Here is a 24,747-nt window from a genome sequence, read left to right on the forward strand (position 1 = left end):
GAGACCTTCTAGCCTGCCTCACATTGCCAGGCAGGTTCTATTTAAACGATGTTTAGATTAAACAGGTCCAGGAGTAATCATGCCTGGGTGTATCTAGTGAATCTGAACCCAAATCAATTTGATTAAATGGTTGATTTAGTAGCTATGGAGGCAGTTACTATTTCACATAGGGTGAAATACAACTGAACAGCATTTATCCTTCAATAATAATATAAATACAAAAATATAATAATCATCATATAAAAACAACATTGTGTGTTTACATAGGTTATTTCTGTCTAATATTAAAAACAGTCTGATCTGAAACACACAAAGTGTGACTTTTGCAAAAAATTCCCAAGAAATTGGGAAGAGGGCAAATAATTTCTCACAGCACTGTACATGTAGTGTTTACGAGAGTTCACATGAATTGACAGTTTCCATCACCAAATTCCAACTTGTGGCTGTATGTTCCAACTTGTCCATGACTGTAGCCCTTTCTGTCTCAAATTGCTGTTACGTCTTGTTTCAAGGAGACTGTAGGTTTACACTTTGCTGTTGCTTTTATTAGTTTGCTGCACATTGACATGATCATAATTCTCCCACAAACATTGTCCAGAGAAGCCTATTGGTGCTAACCCTGCTGAAATTGCCAGAATCAGTGGTGAGTTTTGTTTGTAAATGGGACTTCGGACTCAACGTAAATCGGTGCCAAACAAATTTATCATGGGAGTAGATGGAAGCAAGTTTGCGAGCACCAATGCAATAACAGCATTTTTTAAAAAATAACTAAAAATTTATTGATATTTAATTTGACATTCCTAATATAAACCTTTATGTTTTAGTGTTTAATAAGTTCCATTTTTGTTGTCAGTTTCAGATAAAATTTCTATTTGAGATCCCAGGACAAAAAAAAACAAAACAAAAAAAAAAAATGTGCTGTTCAGGCACAGATCTGTTTACTGTCTGATTATCCATTCTTATATTTACAGTCTTTTATCAGGGGCAAAGATCATAATAATAAGAAAAGAACATGCATTCAGGACATGTATCTTACGCCAAGCACAGACTGCACACAGCTTTAACTTACGACAACACCAAACATAGCCTATGGCCTGCTTAATCTATAATGCAGAGCAGTCTTATATAATTTAAAATGTAAATGAGATGGTGTCTATGTATGGTTTTCTCTGCCTCACTCAGGTTCCCTGTTTAATTGGGTTAGCATTTATATCCGAATCTGAACGTACACAGAGCTGAAGATCATGTGACATGCTAGAGACACCGGATTTGTGCTCAACGGCTGCCTTTCTCTTTATATTTCTGAGATGCAAGGGTTCGAGTCTAGAAATCACTCAGTGTTATGCAATACCATACTCAGTCGGGAACGGCCAGGGCCATCTGAACACATTTAGAAGCAGAAAGAATTAAGGACACTCGGAAATTGCAGCCACTGAAAACTTTCAGCTGAAAATCAAAAGTATTATTTTTGGTAACTTTCGACCAAAGATTTTCAGTGGCTAAAGAGAAAACCAGACAAAACTCTTGACTGAAAATGAAGATTAATTAAGCACATAATAAAGAATCTAAAATTTTGCAAATAATCTTAAAAATAAAACGGAGAAATGGCGCTTAAAAAGGTTACCAGTCAGTGCAGAGGCTTTCGAACAGTCTGAGCAACATTGAAAGTAGTGAAAAAACTGTCCATGTGGAACTTTTCACAAGGGACATTAGAGAAGCAATAATTATCTCTGTTCATGCCAAATATGAAGATGGGGTACAGCACCTGAGAATTTGTCCTCTACATGTCTGAAAATACAACATCCTGCTCAATATGCAGAATACAGCAAAGACAATACAAGTAGAAAGGAAAGTCATTGTTCATACACAGACACTCTCTATAGCCTGTGTTTTTTTTTGTTTGTTTTTTTTAAAGGATAGCAAAATTCACAAAACAACAGTGCCAAAGTGCAAAATACTACAAAAAAGTAATGAAATTCACTGCCAAACAACCAACTGTTCTCTGTTCTTAAGAATATTTGATGTGGAGGCACATACTGAAGCCAACATACTGTAATAATTTCAGTAAGTGGAAATCATTTTTAATTATTGTCAGATTTTTTTGTTTTTTTGACAAATGTGTTTAGAATGTTAGTTTTGTATTTGGTGAAGAATTTTCTTTTAAGTGCATCGCTAGAAAGACTGCACTGAACCTTTTCCTCTGAGCAACAAAATACAACAGTTTTACATAACCTAAAAAAGGTACCTGGGTGGCTGTAATGAACTCAGAAATTATGCGAACCTACACTGCAAACGTTTATATGAATGTGTGGGTTTGTGGGGGCTTGGGGGGGAGTGTTCAGGGGAGATGTGTGTGTTTGTAGTGACAGGGTTGTGCATCATTTGATATATTAAAACAAAAGGACATAAAAAAGAAGGAGGAAGAGAGAGAGAGAGAGAGAGAGAGAGAGAGAGGGTGTTCCTTTTTTGAGAGCGTTCATAAATATATTCATCAGGATGCTTTTAGAACTAATTTATATGCAAAGCAGAAAATACCAGCCTACTCATTTTTTATTAATAAAACATAAACAACGAAGAATTATGACCACTATGAATCAAGTCAGAACGAACACAACGACGTGATGTGTCGAAACACCTGGACAGCCAAGACTGTGACTGTGTCCTTGTTGGTAAGAGTGAAAAATTTTTATTACCATCATAGTTAAGTTTTAATTTGAATGCACTGTTCAACTGCTTCAATATCCAACTAATGCAAAGCACCAAAGTTTGCACAAGACTTTGCTCAAACCAAACAACTGCGCAACTGCAATTGCAATGAACTAACTGTAGAAATATTTACCTCTGACTAGTACATTTCAGACATCCATTTTCCATCCATTTTCCAAGCCGCTTCTCCCTCAGGGTCTTGGGGGGGCTGGAGCCTATCCCAGCGGTCATTGGGCGGAAGGCACATTTCAGACAGATTTGGACAAATTTCAGTCCTTCAGCTCATACACAGGGATATCAAGAGACCCATCCTGGTTTCTTTACACAAATTTACTTAAACGGTCCCAAATGATGGTAAACCAAATTTACCTTGCAATTTTGATATAAATTGCTTAACTAATTTAAAAGTAGTATGTGAACATTACTAAAGTTTCAACATGCACCAATCACTCACATCTGTCCATATGGTCCATACATGGAAACTAAGCTGCAAGAATTAGGCACAACAAGGCAGCCAATCAGAACAGAGAACATTAACACACATCAGTCGCAGTAACAAAAACAGCCATTTGATTTCTAAAGCTACGTTCACATTACCGGGTTGAAGTGGCACAAATCCGATTTTTTTCCCTAATCTGATTTTACCCAAATCTGATCTTTTCAAAACCAACCTGAGCCACTTCCACATATGGTCCTAGATTGCATATGTATCCGATTCGAGGCCATGCAACCATAATGTGAATGCTCAGATTGAAATTTTTCCAGTGTGCGTGTGCCATCATTCAGCATTACTATGGCAGCAGCACCAAAACAAAGATAAACCTGTAAACGGTGGAAAAGCTACACATCTGATGCTTAATGCCTTTGTCTCAGTCTAATTACGAACAGCTGAGAGCTTCACAGTGAAGGCTCATTCTTACCGTTAGTTTGTTTGCTGATGATGCATATGACATACGTGATTCATTCCAGTGACGTTACTGAGTAGGATGTGCACAGGCGGGTCATTTCAGGATGCCAGTTCAATCATATTAAATGACAGAAATGAATCAGTTAATTAAATGAGTTTGAACCATCATGTGAGAGATATCAGATTTGACTAAAAAATCTGATTTGAGCAATGAGGCTTGTAATGTGAACGTAGCCTAAGGTATGATCATATAAAAAAGGAAAATATAAGAACAAACTGTGACTGTTTTTTTTAATCATAAATGCATCATAAAAAATACATGAAAATGTAGAATATGGGTCCCTTATTGCTGGTTTACTTTAACACACTTGTTTGTATTCACAATGAAATACTGTATCTTCAAGTAGGAAAGCTGAACTGAAATCTAATTTTTCTTCCAATGTTCCAAGGACTGATTCTAGATCAGCTACAGTACTCACAGAAGCTTTACAAACCCATTTCAAGGTGCCCAAAACCAAAATGAAATACTTGGCACAGCAACATTAAGTGCGCTTCTCTAAGCACTAGTGGGACACAGTCCCCGCAAGAACGTGTCCAAAACAATTATCCCTCACCAGGTGTGGTGTGACATTTAAATTCTAGAATCCACACCAGAAAGAAGATTAGATCTGAATCCAACACAGCCATCGAATGACAGGTGCAGTCAGCAAGTCTTCCTCGAGCCCTGTCCAGCAGAACGCATAAATTCTGCTCCCCGGCTGCCATACACACTGTCGGAGGATTTGACTCAGTGATTAGTAGGCGAACACTACTGCTGTCGTGGCACTTTCGCCTCTCCACCTGCCACCCAAACATATCACAGTGGAAGAAGAGGAGGACGAAGAGAAGAAGTAGGGGGAGCTGAAGCACAGTGGCCTTGGGCACTGTTTGTGAGTAATGCATCAATATTAACACCCCCGTTCTAACTTCAAGCCTTTCATTTTTCCTGACATCAGGTCCCTCAAACTGTTGAGTCACTCCATACTTCAGAAAGACGGTTATGGAATGCTCTAAAAAGCTAAAACATCAGCAAGTGCTTAACACTGCCTTAAAATTCAGATGGTGATTCTATAGTGGTTTTGTAGGCCATTTTACTTTGGGTTGCACACAGATTAAAGTGCTTTAAGAGCAAGAACACTGGCTAGATTTCTTGTTTCTTCAAGGCTTACCCACTTTTATGCTTTCAGTCATGCTAACTGACTCTGGCAAGCATGTAAAGATCTATACAGGCTTGACTCCAACTTAGTTCCAAACTGTACTGCAAGCAGCAAAGAGAAATGGTTGGACCAGCTGATCAACACTTTGTTTTACAAATGCTTTAGTGTATGTCTGTTTCTGCTCTAATCATAAAGCCTTTTTTCATTAAACTCACTGACTCAAGTTTATTTACAATGGTGATGACAAACCAGGGGTCATGATTACTACATTGCAAATATATCCATTTTATTTACTACCTTAAAATTACCAGTGAAACTACATTGGGTTTCCACATTTTTAGCATTTTTGATCGGTTAACCATTCCAGAGATACCAGTATTTAAACACTGAAATTACTGTTCAAGTTTTCATTACATTTAATTGGGGAAAAACAGAAAAATTATACAGGCTAAACAATTCAGTAACACATGACAGTTTTACTCACATTTGCGAATAGGTTATGTTATACTTTGCTACTCATGAGTACCTGCACATAAGCATGTTGCCAGGAAGACATTGCTAAGGACATGAATGAGAAGGCAGAGATTGTATCACTAGCCCATCACTAACCAAGCTAGCTATATTAACCAACTGTGCTGCTTATAAATGCGAATAAGTCCGTTCGTCTTCAAGTATTCGCACGTTCCATCTCAAAGATATTTTACTGACACAGTGACCTACTCTCTACAATGAGACCAAATCCGAATTTATAAAATCAATAAAGAAACCGGGCAGGCTGGCTGTAACACGCTGCATGGACATCCACTGCCACTGGATCTTATTCCATTGCAACTGCGCATTTTATTGCAGATGAGTGCCCGCAGCGTCTCATGTGTTCCAAACATGCGCAGTGAATGAGAGCCTTCCAGTTTACTTACAACATGCCTTCCATCAGGTTTATTAATAAAAATATTTGAAGTAAATATATAATAGTTCACAATGAATTATTTGCTTTAAAAGTACCAAGTCATCACACAGTGAGAAAAAAAGAAATCCTGTATAAAAAAAAAGATGCATCAATAATCGTTTTATAATCGCATCGCAGTCCTCTGAATCATAGTCGTATCGAATTTTGAGGTGCCAAGAGATTCCCAACCCTACCAAAAATGTTTTTTAAAAAAATTAGCACATTAGTACCTCTCCACCATCAATGAATTGGATAACATTAATTTCAAATGTCTGTCAATCAGCAACATATTCACAAAAGAATATGATTCTGCTTGGTTTTCACATCTATTCAGTGCTAAACAATGCACTGCTGCAATTAAGAGGCCTTGTAAATGAAGCATGACACTGCAAAAAGGAGAATACAATACACTAAAACATAAATATTGCTAAACAATGCAGCAGAAATGCATATCTTACAAACCATTAGATAGAATGAATTCTCCTCTGAGCCATTTCTCCTTGAAAGAACACAAATAACCAAAGGACAAATAAAGTGTTGTTTACAGTAATGATACACTGGGCTTTGCGAGTGGGTCTCCTGTTTGACTCAATAGCTTGCTTAATTGTAGTGAGGGGACAAGTCCAGGACATCACTACCTCTAGAGACACTGTGTGTGTGTGTGTGTGTGTGTGTGTGTGTGTGTGTGTGTGTGTGTGTGTGTGTGTGTGTGTGTGTGTGTGTGTGTGTCGTCATGTGATTTGACGATCACTGTGTGCCCAGTCCTCAAGCACTACAATCAGCCACAGAGTAATGAGATTCCACTTTGTAACCGTGGAAACCCAATCTGCTTTCCCCCCCTAGCACAGCTGTGATGCTTTTGAATAGATACTACTAGGACTCAACTGCCATCCAAAAAGGATGACAGGGAATGACTTGTGGCCAATCACAAGCTGGGAAATGTTTCTGTCATTGGCCAACTATCAGAATGTGCAAAAATAACTTTATGCCAGCCAAAAATAACTTTATGCTTACTGTATCATTATCTGAGAAAATACAAATTGGGCTTAAAAAGCAGGCTCATTTGGACTTTCCTGTAGGTGACAGTCTCTAATCTAGCACTTTCAATTCAAAACAACAAAGGAGCTATTGGGGTTAAACTGGAGACAGTCAGCATTCATGATTAATAACAGTGTAACAATTTTGATATAGTATTAGAAAAGTCTTCCATTTGCTGTCTTTGATGGAAATCATCATCAAGAAAAAAAACCCTTGAAAATGTGTATTGTTCGATAGATCTTTTGGATATAGCGTAAGTAACAAATGGCTGAACATCTGCCCTTTTTTATAGTATTTAACATTATAAAAGGACATTATTTATAACTGGATTGGTTAGCCTGCTTCTGATGGTCAATTAGCCAAACTGTTTGAAATGGTGAGGCTTCACAGGTGAGTACGATAAAGATGGGCAAAAAGTGGTGAATCGAATGAATATTGTATTGTGCAATGTGCACATCTTTACACTTCTAATCCCTAATACTGATTTACCTAGACATTTTAATTCCCTGTCTCTCTCCATTTTAGAGCACCAGAGGTATTTAAAAAACATCTCATTAAACATATGGGTGCTGAGTTGTTTATTTGTTCACAGTACATTCACAAGAGACTAAGCCTTAACTGTAGTCTTGTACCTTTGACTGTAGATCTTTAACTACTGAGATGAAAGGCTAAATGAGTGCTTCTGTCTGAACAGAGCTAAAGAGAGATCACCTAATCCAATCCCTCACTGGTTTATCAGGGGGAGGAAGGTAGAGCACAGGACTGCATTAGACGTAGTGGAGGTTTAAAAAAATAATTTCAGCTCTCATGCATAAGGATCCAGAGTTGCAGTTACACAGGCTGGGGATCCTATAGAGAGCAGGCACTTTGAAAATCTTCTTCTTCTTCTTTCGGCTGCTCCCTTTAGGGGTCGCCACAGCGGATCATCTGCCTCCATCTTGCCCTATCCACTGCCTCCTCTACTTTTACACCAACCATCTCCATGTCCACCTTCACTACATCCATAAACCTTCTCTGAGGTCTACCTCTTCTCCTTCTGCCCGGCAGCTCCATCTCCAACATTCTTTGACCAATATATGCACTATTCCTCCTCAACACATGTCCAAACCATCTCAACCTGGCCTCTCTGGCTTTATCTCCAAACTGCTCCACCTTCACTGTCCCTCTGATCTGCTCATTTCTAATCTTGTCCATCCTTGTCACTCCCAGCGAAAATCTCAGCATCTTCATCTCCGCTACCTCCAGCTCAGCCTCCTGTCTTTTAGACAGAGCCACAGTCTCCAAATCATACATCATAGCAGGATGCACTACTGTCTTGTAAACCTTCCCTTTCACTCTTGCTGCTATCCTTCTGTCACACATCAGCCCTGACACCCTTCTCCAGCCACTCCATCCTGCCTGCACCCTCTTCTTCACCTCTTTTCTACACTGTCCATTGCTCTAGATGGTTGACCCAAGATATTTGAAGTCATCCACCTTTACGACTACTCCTTGCATCTTCACCTTTCCACCTGCCTCCCTCTCATTCACACACATGTATTCCGTCTTGTCTCTACTGACCTTCATTCCTCTCCTCTCCAGTGCAAACCTCCACCTCTCCAGATTCTCTTCCACCTGCTCTCTACTCTCACCACAGATTACAATGTCATCTGCAAACATCATGGTCCATGGAGCCTCCCGCCTGACCTCATCTGTCAACCTGTCCATCAACATTGCAAACAAGAAGGGGCTCAAAGCTGATCCCTGATGTAACCCTACCTTCACCTTGAAACCATTTGTCACTCAAACTGCACACCTCACCACTGTCTCTCTATCCTCATACATGTCCTGCACCACCCTAACATACTTTTCAGCTACACCTGACTTCCTCATACAGCACCACAGTTCCTCTCTTGGCACCCTATCATATGCCTTCTCTAGATCCACAAAGACGCAATGTAGCTCCTTCTGACCTTCTCTGTACTTCTCTACCAACACTCTCAACACAAAAATTGCATCTGTGGTACTCTTTCTGGGCATGAAATCAAACTGCTGCTCACTGATCTGAACCTCTCGCCTTAGCCTTGCTTCAACAACTCTTTCCCATACCTTCATGGTGTGGCTCATCAACTTTATACCTTTGTAGTTACTGCAGCTCTGCACATCATCCTTGTTCTTAAAAATGGGGACCAGTACACAGCTTCTCCACTCATCAGGCATCCTCTCACTCTCCAGGACTTTCCAGCACTTTCAAAATGCATTGAGTTTTTTTTAAAAGGCTTTTTATACTTCACGCCACTTCCTTACAGCTTCAACCAGCACTGTTTTGCTTCTAAACAGAGAGGCTTGCATCACTTACTGAACTGCAAAACAAAAAGACCACAGACCATTTCTAACATTTATCATCAACACATCAATGTAAATGGCTCAGATACTGGAGATCATACCTAATTTAGTGAGTTGAAGTCACGCTAAAGCATCAGCAAGCACATTACTGATGGCTTTTTCTGCTTGACTCAACGTTTGGTTTGGTAATGGTGCAATCACCTTTACATAAGTGTGAAACTTTTCTTGTGCATTTATAAATCTAAAAAAAAAAACATATATAGATGGCTAACCTTTTAGTTATCAACATTCAGTACTATTATTCCCTTAAAAACAGCATATGCACCACAATTATTGGCAGTTGCCTTTTTGCCAAGATAATGCCGCCGAGTCTTCTCTGATACAGCAAGAAAAGGTTGTGGAACATGTGCAAAGGATCCTGAGAGCAGAACAAAATCTCTACTGATTTTTCAGAGTGAGTGGACCAGGCAGTCATCCAAGAACCTTCCTCTTCAGTTTGTCAAAGAAGGTTAGGTCAAGGGACTGGAAAGGCCACTAGAAAAAAGCTTGATTCTATGGTAAGTCAACTGTTTTTGCCTGATCTGAAGTTATGCTTTGGAATACAGACCTTAGCCTGCTGGCAGTGGCATCTAGATTTTGATCTAATATCTCCTGGTATTTGGATCAATGATGCCAAACATTCTACCACAACTTAATTAATTAATTAATTAATTAATTAATAAATAAATAAATAAGGGCTTGACAACATCTCAGGCCACAGGACCCATTAGCATATTCCATTCTATTTTGCTGAATTTCATTTGTGTATTCTCCAGTCTTCTAATGATGATAGATAACTAAGGGTGTTTAATCTATATATGACTTTAGGGCTGAAGGATTTAGAGAAAATATTTAATTGCATTTTTTTAAGGCTAATATTGCAATTGCGATATAAATGGGACTATTATCTATAAATTAAGCCCCAGTTTTTTTTCTTTCACCAAGAAGACATTGCCACATGCCAGATTACCAGTTCATAAGATTTATGTTATTAGGTTAAAGCTCTTACAAACTGAAAAGTGCAATTCAACATCTCAAATGTCACTTCATATATATATCCCTTGACCACTACTAGGACTAGGTGTCAAAGTCTGTTTTAGCATCTGTTCCCAATAAGCATACATGAGCCAAAACCTAGCCTGCTGACTTTTGTAAGCAGCCTTTTTTTATTAGTCTGTAATCAATTACCATCGGTAGGCTAAATACACACATTTGTTTCTGGTATAAACCAAGACATCATTAAGGTATCAATACTGGGGGGAAGAAAAAAAAAAAAAAAAAAATAATGAAACCCAGCTCGGAAAACCAGAATCAGATATGCTTAAAAATGTAAAATATGAACAGGATTACATGCCTGATGACATTCTGTCCATAAGAATTTCTTTTTTTTATATATATTTTCATAACTGAGATTTTTATTCTAATTTCACCCCAAAGAAAGGTCAGATCAAGCTGACAGTGTTAATACATTTTCTGTTCATCATTTACTAAGCCTGCTTATAATTTTGAATGTTAGTGTGAAAGTGGAACAAAAGCATGCAAGTCACGCTGACTAAAAATCATTCACTTATTCAGTTAATTTGCAGTGACTGTCACTTGAGAAATGAATACTATAGTACTCAAAGAAATGGGAATTAATCAAAAGGAAGGCCTGCTTGATAAGTGGATGTGACCATAACAACCAACGAAATATATTACATACATATTTAATACACACACATACACATTACATGCATGCACACACAAACATACATACTTTTTCTTCCTCAGCTCTATACATAAAGAGGCAATACTCTGTTCACCGAATGCACAGCAAATAAGATCTCCAGTCCTCCACCCACAAAGACAAACAATTTATTCGTCACTCATAGCAGTAGTAGCCAAACATTGCAAAACAGGTCGTTGGTAGAACAAAACATGTGGCCCGTGGGGTGGGGGATGGGGGTGGAGACGACACACAGGACGACAACTTGGTATCAGACGTAGGCTTTACCACAAGACATGCACTTCAAAAAAAAAAAAAGAAAGAAGAAGCAGTGATGCCTAACTGATCTTGAAAACATTAAGAAACCCCACACATAACTACATATTCCACAGAATTTTCATCCATCAGGTACCACATCCCACACACTGACAAATTTGCCCAGAATAAAACACGCATAAACATGCATAAAGTTCACAAACGACAATCCCAACCAAAAGCTCTGCCTCTCAGATCCTGAGATCTTGCAGAATTTCTTGTGAACAAACCTGACATTAGATATATTTGTTCACAAGAAGTTAAATATTACTAAGTGAGTTGTGTGCATTTATCAACATAAAATATTTTTTTTTTATTTTATTCCTTTTTTTTTTTTAAATGCCCATTAGGACTGTCCTAATGATTGACAATAATGATTATCCATTCAGCTTGGCTCTCTGTTCACTTTGGCTTTCACTTGTTAATGGTCGTTCACAAACAATGCCAACAGTGTTTCATATAAGAGAACTGGCATTTCCCCCACATTACAGGACACATTATCAGTCATAAACATTGAACACATTTCATATTTATAGAACAAAATCGAGATAGACACAACTGGATGATATGTACATTTGAATGACAAAAACTGGACTACAGACACTGCACATCACAGGAAATTTTTAGCAAGAACCAGTCAGTATGTTGGCAAATTTTTTCATCACGATGAGGTATGTTAGAGCAATAAGCCACGAGACTTTGCTTTACTGCAATGTTCACAGGGAACAGTGTTCTTAAATCCCTGGAATATTGCTGTTATAAAATAGGGGCCAACATAAAATATAATAAAATACGCAGTTTTCTCTGAAAATCATTTATTATTAATTATAATGAACTTAAACAAGAATTCCAGCAAGAATTAGACGTAGTTCCTTTAGAGTATGATATCGTCGCCAAGCAACCATACCAAGCAGAAGTAGGAGGAGAAAACATTTGGTCACCAATCACTGTATATCATGGCCATTTCATGATCTCTTTACCTTGTCATACAATAAATGATCATATCCTAACATAGCACTGTTTAACTTTAAAACCTTTGTGTGCACTTTTTTAGTCACCAAAGTACCACCACAAGTCTCATATAGCACCAATAAAATGGTGTCCCCCTCAACACCCTGGGGCTGAATCTCAAATAGCTCCTTTCTCCCTACATAGTGCATTCTGCAGGACTTTAAATACCAGCTCCTGCACCACAACCATGCTTAACATAGATAAATAAAATACTCATTTGCGATTCAGCTATATCCATACTCAACAAAAAGTGGAGTATTTGGCTGTAGAAGCTAGAACTTCATAACTTGCATTACACAAAATTTAGGGTGTACAGAACCGTATGAGATTATGCCTGGACTTGCTGCTACTTCTGACAAACACAGACATCAGAAGCTTGTAGGCCATTCAAGTGGCATTCTTTAATACTGTAGTTTTATAGTGAATCATATCAGAAGTACTTTAATTCAATCAGATTTTAGGGCTGGAAACATCTATTTTATAAAAAACATTTTGGTAAAGACATATTAATTAACATTTCAGTATGGTCAGAGCAATAGTTAAGGAACTGCTAGGAAAAGAAATCCTCTGAAAACAAGATTGATGGCTGTTACAACTACATATTTCTTTGCAAAAAAAAAAAAAAACTAAATAACATAAATAAATTAATAAAAAGAGCTCAAGTAACACTTCTAACACCACTCTGCATCTAATTTAAAGTCTGTAAGATCTGTGCAAGACAGTATCAAGCCCTAGTGATATGACATGGAGCAGCACTCTTGAGATTCAGAGGTCTGAAGCTGTTAAGATTACTTCCTACTATTTCTTCCCTGGGTCAAAAAACACAGGAACACCTAAAATTTAAATAGCAACGATACAGTGAAAATTTATGTTTTTGTAGTAAATAGTGCAATTGTTGAACAGCAAAAAATGTCAAATAAGATTAATTATCCCATCAGTGTGAGTTTAGAAGGGAGATTAAAGCACCGGTTCAATACACATATTACAGCTGAATGACAAAACACAGCCACAATATGGTCTATATATGTTGGCAGTAGGCTTAGTTAACTTAGTTTATTGTTTTGAAGAAAAATATCAATGCTAGATATGTCAAATCTAATGACAGATTCCATGCATATCCCCAATTTTTTGTACTACTCCTACAGTGTCATTACAGTATATTACAATATATTACAGTATAAACAGGCGTTTCCAAAGAGAAAAATCTCCACAAAACGGACATTTTTCAGCCAGCTGCAGACTGAAGCTGCTGGGGGTTCAAGGTAAACTGTGGAACTGGAATCCGGATCACTGGTGCGTTTCGTGTTAACGTTACGGTGCGTTTATTGTCCAGCTCAAGCTGCAGACTAGAAAATGGATCGGTAAGTGGATTGGCCGCATTCGCCCGATATCCGATACGTTAAATTACGTCTGTATCGGAACGGTCCCATCTCTAGTCCCAGCACCCAATAAAACATTAAATGACTGGTTAGAGGTTAATTTGCATTTTATGCAACATTTAGAAAACACCCGATACATTTCATGATGACAACAGTCACAAAATATTGGGCAGCCCAATGAGAAAGCTTCCTTAGACTTTAAAGTCTTTCTACAGGTTTCACACATATATTTATATATATATTTATACTTGTGTACATACACACACACACACACACACACACATATACATATATACATATACATATACATACATATATACATATACATATACATATATATATACATATTTATATATATATATATATATATATATATATATATATATATATATATATATATATATGTGTGTGTGTGTGTGTGTGTGCCCGTGTGTGTGAGTGTGAGATATAAAAATATTTTATATGTATATACATACATACACATGGATTTTAAACCCTTTTTCAGCATTCTGCGTTGTGGAATTAGAGCTCTGGGCTCAAAGCTCAGCATGGCAGGTTCCCAGATTATTGCTAAGATAGTATGTCAGAGCAATGTGGAGCAAACACAATCTTAAGAGTCCACAGGGGCTGCCAATGTTAGCCATTTACAAAGGTTTACTGCTGACAGCACACCGATTTGAAGTTCTCTGGACACGGCTTGCACTCAGGTCTTTCAAAAATCTCACAAAACAAAAATGAAAACACACACACAAACATTTCTTGCACAGCTCAAACAGACTCACTTCTATTCTGGCCTCAGGATTACAATGCAGGGCATGGAATTGTTTCAGGAGCAACAATGTCTCAGATATTAAACAACATAAAAGCAGGTTATCCTAAAACGCTTTTTGCATGTGAGAATGAATTACATTCACTGCACTCCTACTGACACCAACCCTCCCCTGAAACAACTTAAAACAAGATTTAGCCCAGGGCTAGGCTCTGTAAAATTACACAAAATTACACTGAAGGATGTTGAACACCGTGTATACAAAGCTAATGTAAGCTTTCAAAAATGGTTGCTTTTCAATATTTGTACTGAGAGTCAGGAATTCTTTTAAAGCAAGGCACACTTTATGAAACCTTTGTATGTGACACAATACCTTACAAAAGATTAAAAATTAATCTTAAATATCTGAGGACACAATGCTATGAAGAATCAGATCCTGTTTTAGACTATTAGGGATGCATGACAATGTTGGAATTGTATTGGTATTGGTATTGGACATTTCTCTGGCTGTCTTTAAAGATTCATTGCGTAGGGTAATTCATGTGGCAAGTAAAGGCATCATTGCATCGTTGTTGTCCCACCCACTAGCAGCACATATGCTCACTGAAAAGCCCTGTGACCTCTAATGTGCATTCATGACATGATAGGATTTCATCCTGGTATAGGAACAAGAGCAGCAAAGCATGACTGAGGAACAGAAGAAGACAAAGACCCAAGATTACTGGCCATAAAGCCATCAGTGAGGATCAATCCAAATACACTGAATGGCAGATTGGGGCCTGGTGTCTTGCTTCACAATACAGGCCCCAAATTGAGGCTCTTTCAGCAGGTGGTGCCAATCAATAAGACTGTACACAATCTAAGTGTGATGTAGCTATGCTGAGGCTAGCATATGTCTCTTATTCCTACTGATTGTAGATGTGCTGCTGCTTTTTCAGCTAGACCATTGTATGTCTGAGTCACTACCATGGTTAGTGTTGGATTTAACTGATATTTCAAAACAATGTTTGATAATTTACTCCAGAGGAACAGAATGTTTTGGTGATGCTGGGCTAATGTGCTAAAATGTCTTCATTTTATATATTTCACTGCTGTTGGTTTGACTAAAATGTCATATGTTTGGAAACATTTTAGACTGGAAATGCCAAATAAGATAGCTACTTGTAATATGTGTAAAGCCAGCATGCCAAGGGGAGGAACTACTGTTGTGTCATACAATACAACCAACTTAATCAAGCACCTTCAGAGGACTGATGTGAAACAGTACCAGCTAGATGCTAGCTAACAGACAAGCAAACACCAACAGGCACCAAACTCTCACTGATGCTTTCCAGAAATGCGAAAAATTTCCAGCAGACAACCTGAAGGCTAAAGGGATTACAGAAAAGTTGCTCAACTTCATTATTCTCCATGACCAACCACTATCTGCAGTGGAAAATGTTGGATTTTGCAGCCTGTTGGAGCACTTCAAGCCCAGGCATAATTTGCCAGAAAATACATTTCAGAGATTGTTATACCCCAACTGTACAACCATGTGTCAGCGCAGTTAGAAGATGTTAAAGCCATGAGCATGGTGAAGTGCCTCAGGTGAAAAGGTGCTCGGGGTCATGCACCAGTCTCATGATATATCCTCAAAAACTATACCAACAATACTAATGACAATATTAAAGTAAAAAGAGCTTGCATCGGAATCTGTGTCTATATCGGCAGTTGTATATCAGAATCGAATCAGAACTGGAAAAACGCGGGTGAGCCCATCACTATTCATAACGCTACAGAAACAAATTTCCCCGTAACGCTTACCCGGTGGATTTAGTCCTAATTTTCTATATTTACACATAAATATCAGCATGGGAGATATGCACACGAAAGATATCGGCATCTGCACAGAATTCCTGAATCAGTAGCCCCTTAATACCAGAACTGAAGTCACGCCATACACATTTTTTATTTTAATAGTGTTGATAAATAACAAAAACTTAGTAAAATCCAGTGCTCATTTGTTGAGTGTTTCAGATTGTTCTAAACAAACAATTTTATATTTTAAATACCTAAAAATAATACTTTAATTTCTGGAAGTATTTTCTGTCTAGCTAACATTGACTGTGTATACAGACGCAACGTAACAAAACTGTTCAATTAAAACAAGTTTCCTTTAGCAAAGAGTAGCAATTCTTTTTACTTTATTTCTGCAAACCTGAATATTACTTGATGTTCTGATTTTATGGTATATTGGGGGGGGGGGGACATTGAATTTCATCAGTATTGTCCAGTAACATGGGGCTCCACCCTAAAAAGCTAAAGAATAATACTGTACTTATCAAATCTGTGCTTAAATAATCAGAAACATGAACATGAATATCATTTAACATCAAACCTCATATTGTCTTTGGCAAGCAGCAGTTCTGACGGGGCTACCCGGAGGCGAGAAAGATCAAGGATAGGAGAGATAGGACAGCAATGTCAACCATCATTAAGCCAATAGATGGAGGGAAGAAACGCAGGTCCACTCAAATCCAATCACCCTCATAGACTCCCTCATGGCAAAGGTTTCCCTATGACAGCCTGAGATCAAAGCAGCATAGCCAACAGCCTGTTCTCTCAGCACACTTACGCAAATGTGGAGGAGAAGCGGCATTAGCACAGCACACATAGCAGGTGCAGGGGAAGCAGCCAGAGATGCTGATTCCAGACAGAGAAATTGTGTCATGCAGCAACAGTGAAAAAGACATCATCGGAGGTTATGAAAAACCAAAGTCAAAGAGCAAGTAGGCTGACAGTCACATAATCGAAGTGGTAAAGATATAAAAGAAGGTACTTATATATATGTCAGATATTATTCTGTTAGAGCTTGACAATTTCCACTCTACACAGTTACCTCTACCATCTATCATCAAGGCTATTTTAAGAAACTCTCGCAATAAAACGGCAAGCCACTGCAACACTCCTTCCTAAGGGGTGGGGAGGGGTTGGGGGGGCAAAATATTCAGTAAAAGCACTCAATGGCATTGACATCCCAAATAACTAAAAGTGCAGGTTAAAAGTTTAAAAAAAAATTTTTTTTTGGTTTAAGAAGCACAAACAAACATCGCAATTTTTTCCAAATGTTTTCAAAGGAAGAGACATTTTTCGTTGCTGTTTTTGTACACTGGGAATCTCAAGGTATGTGTGTCCTGTGTGGCTGTCCTTTTGTGTGAAAGCACACATTTCAGGCAAGCTTAAAAAAAAACATGAGCTTTTTTTCTGCTTCCTGACCAGCCAGATCAAAAGGAAAGCTGGTGTTCACTGACTCTGAGCCTTATTACAAAAGTAGCGTTTCCCACAGCTCTAAAATGTACTTTGGTGATGAGGTAGGAAGCAAGGGGAGACACTGATTTGAAAGCATTTAAGAAAGAGAAAGGAAAAAAAACAAGCAAAAAAATGACATGTTATATGGCCTGGCAGGAGAATAACGGTGAACTTAATTTCATAATTGACAATCTCTGACAAAAATAGGTAGACAACTGGGACAACTTTGCTAGTTATGTGTTGTATCAAGCTAATTTTACGGAAGTGCTGTTCACCCTCCTGCTCTTTCTCACTCTCCCCCGATCAGAGCTGCATTTATGCCATGTTCAAATTCAAAACACAATGTTTTTTTTTTCCAATACTGACTAGTAAAAACTCGTAACATTTCTGAAACAAACTAAACGTACGTGGACGGGTGTCCATATACCACCACAGTATACCCTGCATTTGGGAAAAATGGAAAAGACACATCCCAGCAGCCCTAGTGTGGCATTCTATAGCCGGTGTCATGCCCATTTCCGGGTCTAAGCTGGTTTTTCCTATAGTAAAAAGGAACAGGTTTTTTGGAAACTGACGCTATTGCACCGTGTTAAACAAAAATGCTCCAAACCAGATTAGTTATAATCTATCTGTATTTTCCCCAAATCATTAATGGATGAGACAAAGTATGAATACTGCCAACTTCTTGCTACAAGCATGTTAACACTGCTGTGCATTAAAATGACATGACACATAAAGTCTACTTTCAAACCTTAGCACTATGAAACACTACTAATCACTGTTAAATAACAATAAGAGCAAATGACTCCTTAATGACCTTGTAATTCAGAGGATCCAGAGATATTTAAAGAGGAAAAATGTACATGCTAAAGCGTCTTGGTTTTGGAATTTTGTTTACCAAAAGACACGAAAGCAGAGGTTTCCGAAAATGATATTAATTTATTTCCTCATAGAGAAATCTGCTTATACGTGGATGACCTAATATGGGCATGATGCTGACTACGGAATGGCAACATCTTTGATGACTTTGAAGATCTATGCTGGATAACTTTCCAGTCAATAAATGCCTTTAATAATCTAGCATAATCACATTAATTGAGGACTGCCATCAGATCACATCACAAACTAAAACTCACACAGATGAAAGCAACTCTTTCGTTCCCAGCTAGAGAAAATGATCCCATGCTTTTGTTCCAAATAATAGTGTTCAGATGACCACAATTACTGCTCTCAAAGCTGATTCAAGCACTCATTTCCCAACTCACTCAGACAAATGGTCTCCCTGCAGACCCCTGAAGTACAGAAAGGACACAGCTCACTAAAAATGACTCGCTAAACCAATAATGCAGCTTGATAATCACCACTTTCAATGGTCTTGTTTCATTTAATGCTATGCTAATTGCAAAGGAATCTCTGTTTGGACTCATTTATTAGGAAGAGTACATAGCAGGAAGATACAGGTCTAGAAATGTCTTCAAAAATAATCTTTCTTTACGTCAAAAGAGACCACCAGAGCATTAGCAGCCACATACTTTGTGACTCATACACAGACAACTCATGTGGTTCATGTAATAAAGGAGCTATTACAACAAGGAAAGCACAATCCTACATCTCTTTTTTCACCAAAGGAAACCGGCAAAACCTTGCAATTAATTCACACATGATCTGGTGGTATGACATGGAAACCTTATCTAGTCAAGTGTCTTGTATCAGAAGGACAGCAGGAGAGACAGAAGTAAGACAAGCTCTTTGCAGGAACACAAGATGAGGTTGTACTGCATGTCTACCTCTGAGGTTTTATGTTTATTTCCATTAAAGATGAGTGAAAATCATGCTCCATTTGACAGTTCCTTTACAAGCAGCCTCCGAATGAACATTAACAGTTTGTGTGTTTATCAATTTGACCATCAAGAGTTAAAAAAATAAATAAATTTGAAAAAAATAAAAAGTACAGACACATGGGTGGGAGGTGAAAGTAAATACCAATGTGACATTCTGCATGATATGGATTTCATCAAATTGTGGACACTGCGGCGATAAGGTAAAAAATGCTAAGCCTAACCCATATTATTATAAATTCTTATATACAATATTGGTGCAGATAATTTCTTTGTGGGAACAGGCTTCCTTTTTTACTTTTGTTGCACTCCACTAGATAAAATGCATAGAATATTACATTACACACTAGTCTTTAATGGCTACAGCAAACAAGGAAACTATGTCCTTTAACATATTGTTATTGTCCAGTTAACTGAGTTCATATCAGCCACTCTTCTATAAGCATATTATACTGTGTACCATGACAGATATCTAGGTCATCTTTATCTGAAAAGAATGCCCAGAATTAAATTACTTAAGGAACAATTTTACATATTTTCCACATAACCCAATGGAAGACACGTAAACAAAGTTGTACAGCATGTTCCGATGTAAACCTGTGCATTTTAACGTGCCTTTCTGACTTTTTTTTTTTTTTTTAAACAATGGTAATTGGAACCGTGTGTATTATTACCTAAAACAATTAGTTAAACAACAAATCATATAGCTCTATTTTTTCTTTCCTTTACTCAACATATTTTCTTATATGTGATGTTGGAAATGATAAAATACCGGTAAATCTGAAAAAAGTAAGAAACCATGAATGGATTTCAGAAAATACTTTTTAGGCCTTATCCTTGTTTCAAACAAAAACAATATCTCAGGCATCATATACTGTATTTTCACAACCATTTATGTGAGGGAGCTTTTAGAGACATTAAAAATTTCAGAGGTCTGGTTCCTATCAGCACTGCTGTGAACAATTCTCTATAAGTTTGTTTTTCCGGGATGGCGCATATCAAACCACTCTGAATTACTTTATATCTCAATCATTTAATTATGCAGAAATGCTGTAAAAATCTGTGGATTCTCCCTTTAAGTGAGTGAATAGTGGGCGAATAGTGGGCATTCTTCTCGCAAAGAATGTGATTCAGGTTATTCGTCTGGGTATTCAGTTTAGACTCCATATTCAGTGGTGACAATCTTTTGTGCTGACCTGCTTTATAAATGAGAAGCAATGTCCTTGTGTTGTGAGGAAATGTCCAACAGCTCTATATCATCACCTTAAGCAGTCCATATACCTTGGAATGTGTGGATCTCTGATGGTTGTGACAAGATTATCTTGGGGGGAAAAAACAAACAAAAAAACAACAAAAAACCCTTTAAATAGGGAAATGTTTGTTTGCCCTCCAAAAAAGCTACCAACCTAAAGTCAGCTAGCTACTTGTTCGAATTTTCTCGTTCCTCCTTAAAATGTGCAGGGGCCAGAATGTAACGTTAAATGCTGTATCATTTAAGGAGGAACGGGAAATTCGAACAAGAACCTGAATAGAACAGAAAGCCAATTTCAGCCTCGTAACAAGGCTGCTAGCCACAAATGACTCGTGGACCGATGACATTCAAGCGATGTACTCGGCTATGTACTCTCATGGATAAATAACGTCGTGCCATTAACAGGGAGACTGTGATGGAACTGACCGACTGGTTCACGTAGGTTACGTGACGCTAATGCTAAAACACAAGCCACATCAACAGATCCTGACTAGTAGCTGTTAGCAGCAGCTAACAGGATCAAATGACAGCATCCCAACGGCGAATTAGCATCTGTCAACATCCATACCAGCAGCTACGCAGCTACGTTAGCTGGTTACGGTAATGCACAACGCTTGTCATCGTCTTTTGGTTACATAAACGCCCTTTTCAAAAACCCAGCTGTAAAGACACAAAGAAACTAGGCTATAATCTCGACCGTATGCGTAAATGAACCACACGGAGCTACTGACCTCCAACAGCTAGCAAGCAAGCAAGCTCTTCTGCTAGCTTACTTACGCTAGCTCACGTCGTTGCGATGTCACAGCGATGTATTCTGATGTTTTTACAAAACAAACGATGTCAACGCTATGTATCCCTCGGACATTATCGAGTGAAGCACGAAGCGTGTGCTGCACATCTGGAAAAGTGCAGACTGTCGCTCGGGGAGGGGTGTGTGGCTGAAATGTGTCGTTTGACGAATTCTCCCCTCCTCGGTCTGCCGCTCATTCTCAGTGTGGGCTGCTGAGGAGTTCCGCATTAGAGATAAGCGGAGGGTGGACCGTACCACTCATTAATCTGGGGATCGGGCGACACCACTCATTTTCTTTTCAATCCGATACCTTGTAATGCCAGACTATCCGTAAACCGATACTTTTTAAAAGTATTTTGTGCAAGTAAAAATTAGAATACTTTGGTATTTATTCAGTAAAAACAGTAAATGTGAATTTCAAAATGTATAGGATTAATTCTCTAAAAATAAAAATCAGGAACAAGTACATTATATGGACAAAAGTACTGGGACACATATATATCTCACCCACCAGAGCTTTTATGATATCCCATTCTAAATCCATAGGTCCACTGCTTCCACTCTTCTAGGAAGCTTTCTACAAGTTTTTTGAGTGTGTCTGTGGGGATTCATGCAGAAGATCATTTGTGAATTCAGACACTGCTGTTGGACTAGAGGGCCGGGCTCACAATCTCCATTCCAGTTCATCCCAAAGGCACTTGGTGGGGTTGAGGTCAGGGCTCTGTGTGCGCCTGTGAATTTCTTCCACACCACACTTACCCAGCTATGCCTTTATGGACCTTGCTCTGTGCACTGAGGCACAGTCATGCTGGAACAGAAAAGGTTCTTCCCCAAAATGTTCCCGCAAAATTGGAAGCACAAAATATCTTGGGTATGCTAAAGCATTAAGAATTCCCTCCATTGGAACTAAGGGGCCTAGGCCAACCCCAGAAAAACCACCCCACAGCATACCACCATGTGGCTGTTTGGTATTTGCATTTCGCTCTTAGGCTTGTACGTAGCTGCTCGGCCATGGAAACCCATTTTGTGAAGCTTCTTATGCACAGTTCTTTTGTGTGCTGATGTTGCTTCCAGAGGCAATTTGGAACTCTTTAGTGAGTGATTCAACAGAGGATAGGCACTGTGCACTTCAGCACTCTGCAGCCACACCTTGTGAGTTTGCATGGTTTGCCACTTCGTGGCTAAGCTATTGTTGCTTCAAAATGCTTCCCTTTCACAATACAGCACTTATAGTCGACAGGGGCAGATCTATCAGGACAGAAACTTTGCAAACTGACTTGTGGTAGAGGTGGCATCCTATGACAGTGCCACGTTTAAAGGCTTTGAGCTCATCAGTATGACTCATTGTATTGCCAGTGTTTGTAAAACATCTGAATTCAGTAATTAGGAGGTGTGTTCCAATACTTTTGTCTATATAAAGTCTTGACAAAATCAGAATATTAATTTGACAGTTTAACCTCATACAATTACAATTTAAATATGGCACTGTACATAAGAAAAACTGAATTTCTTTTCTCCAGAGATTGTAGCTGGCTCCCTTTTTTTCCCCTATGCTGTTTGACATTATGGAAAATAACTATAGTTATATTACAGTAATTTCTGTAGGACACCTATGAGATTATAGTAAATTAGACAATTACTATATTTTACTACATGAAACTGTAATTATTATATATTACTCTATAACACCGCTTAGAGAGACAATACTGACTCCATTATCGAGAAGTAACAGTCAGCAGACTCGCTCACTGATTGGAAAGTCACTGTGTATTAAGATATTGAGAATGAAGTTAACTGCACATTGAAGCCAAAAAAAAAAAAAAAAAAAATCACTCAGACATACAATTTATTAAAAGAGCGGCAAGCTGAATCAAACCTCTCTCTAACTAACAACTACTGTACCCAATCTCCAATATTTGAAGTAGGTGTGAATTTAATCATATGATGGCTGACAGAATCAGCTTGGTGCATATAATCCCAATTTCGAAACTGCATAGTATAGCCAGTTAAAATGTAACAGTGAAATGCTTTCTATGCTAAGGCTAAACCAACCACACGATTTATATTTTGATTTTTTTTAAAAAAGAAGAAAAAAAAAAAAACAGGCAACATTTTGACTTTCAGGTTTATTTACAAGGTAAACTCAATCTATTAAAAACTGCAGAAGAATAAAAAGACACAGACAATGAGCAGTTCCATGTTTCAGGTCAATATATTTCTGTATAAAGAATAGTTGAGGTGTTTAGTCATCTACATTTCTTCAGCTTTTTCAACAAACAAACAAACAAACAAACAAACAATATATATATGTATATTATGTATGTATATACAATATATATGTATATACATATACATACATACATACATACATACATACATGTACATACACACACACTCTGGCAGAACAATAAAATTTGTCAGATTTTAATTTATACATATAAAGCAGTTTATTCAAGGACTTAAGGCGTTAAAACAAGTTCGCATTCCTATGTCACCATCGTTTGATGCCACACCACAGGAGGTCAGATTAATTAAGAGTAAAAGGTCCACCCAGCAGGGCATTAAAAATAAATTATTACAATCAACTCTGTACTAAACGCTCGCCTGGTACAATCCATTAGAAGCCAACACATTTATTAATGTTGATTGGAAGAAAGAAAAATGGAAGTAGACATTGCAAATGCACACTGCTTTGATGGAAGGTGTTTCCTCTGTGTGGGATTAGAAAACAAAACAATACAAGGACCAGTTTATGAACTGAAGTGTACTGCTGTCATGAGAGATCAACAGGACATACAAAGTCACTTGTACAGTATATAATTTAAAAGAATGTAATGTGTTAATGTATGTATTTAACTCAAAACTGATTCTAATGATTTGCAAATTACCTTTAAATTGTCCTCACTATCAGATTAAAATACCTAGTATCATTTTGACAGAATTATTGCAGGTCTAATGCTTATAAATCTCACATCTAAGAGGAACTAGTATTTCAATTACCTTTTGAAAGAGTTTAACATTATTGACAACAAAAGTTTTTTTTTTTTTTTTTTTTTTAAACACAGTCTCAAAGATATATCATGCAGAAAGGAAAAGCATCAGGTCTTCAGGGCATGTTTCAAGGAGAAGGGCTTAAGGTTTTATACACTTACTGCAATTAAGCAAATGGTATAATTTAACAGTTATAAACCTATAATGTAAACTCTACCTTCCTGATTCAGATAAATTCTACAACATCAAAGA

At 37.9% G+C, this 24,747-nt stretch overlaps 2 protein-coding genes across 52 annotated transcripts in view; both read right to left on the reverse strand.

The window, feature by feature from the left end:
* madd (MAP-kinase activating death domain) overlaps nt 1-21,716 on the reverse strand; it is a 73,848-nt gene extending 52,132 nt beyond the window's left edge. For 48 of the 50 annotated variants that reach the window (XM_017703611.2, XM_037534490.1, XM_037534491.1 and 45 more), the window contains exon 1: nt 21,446-21,716. The gene's annotated coding sequence lies outside the window, so the exon portion shown is untranslated. Of the gene's footprint in view, nt 1-20,658; nt 20,784-21,445 lie in introns of all 50 variants that reach the window. The other 2 variants (XM_017703581.2, XM_017703583.2) reach the window with 2 other exon arrangements.
* Nucleotides 21,717-23,615: 1,899 nt separating this feature from the next.
* nr1h3 (nuclear receptor subfamily 1, group H, member 3) overlaps nt 23,616-24,747 on the reverse strand; it is an 18,164-nt gene continuing 17,032 nt past the window's right edge. For both annotated transcript variants that reach the window (XM_017703618.2, XM_017703617.2), the window contains exon 11: nt 23,616-24,747. This exon is cut by the window's right edge and continues 2,652 nt beyond it. The gene's annotated coding sequence lies outside the window, so the exon portion shown is untranslated.

This window comes from Pygocentrus nattereri, chromosome 25, assembly GCF_015220715.1.
Source record: "Pygocentrus nattereri isolate fPygNat1 chromosome 25, fPygNat1.pri, whole genome shotgun sequence".
Classification (NCBI taxonomy): Eukaryota; Metazoa; Chordata; class Actinopteri; order Characiformes; family Serrasalmidae; genus Pygocentrus; species Pygocentrus nattereri.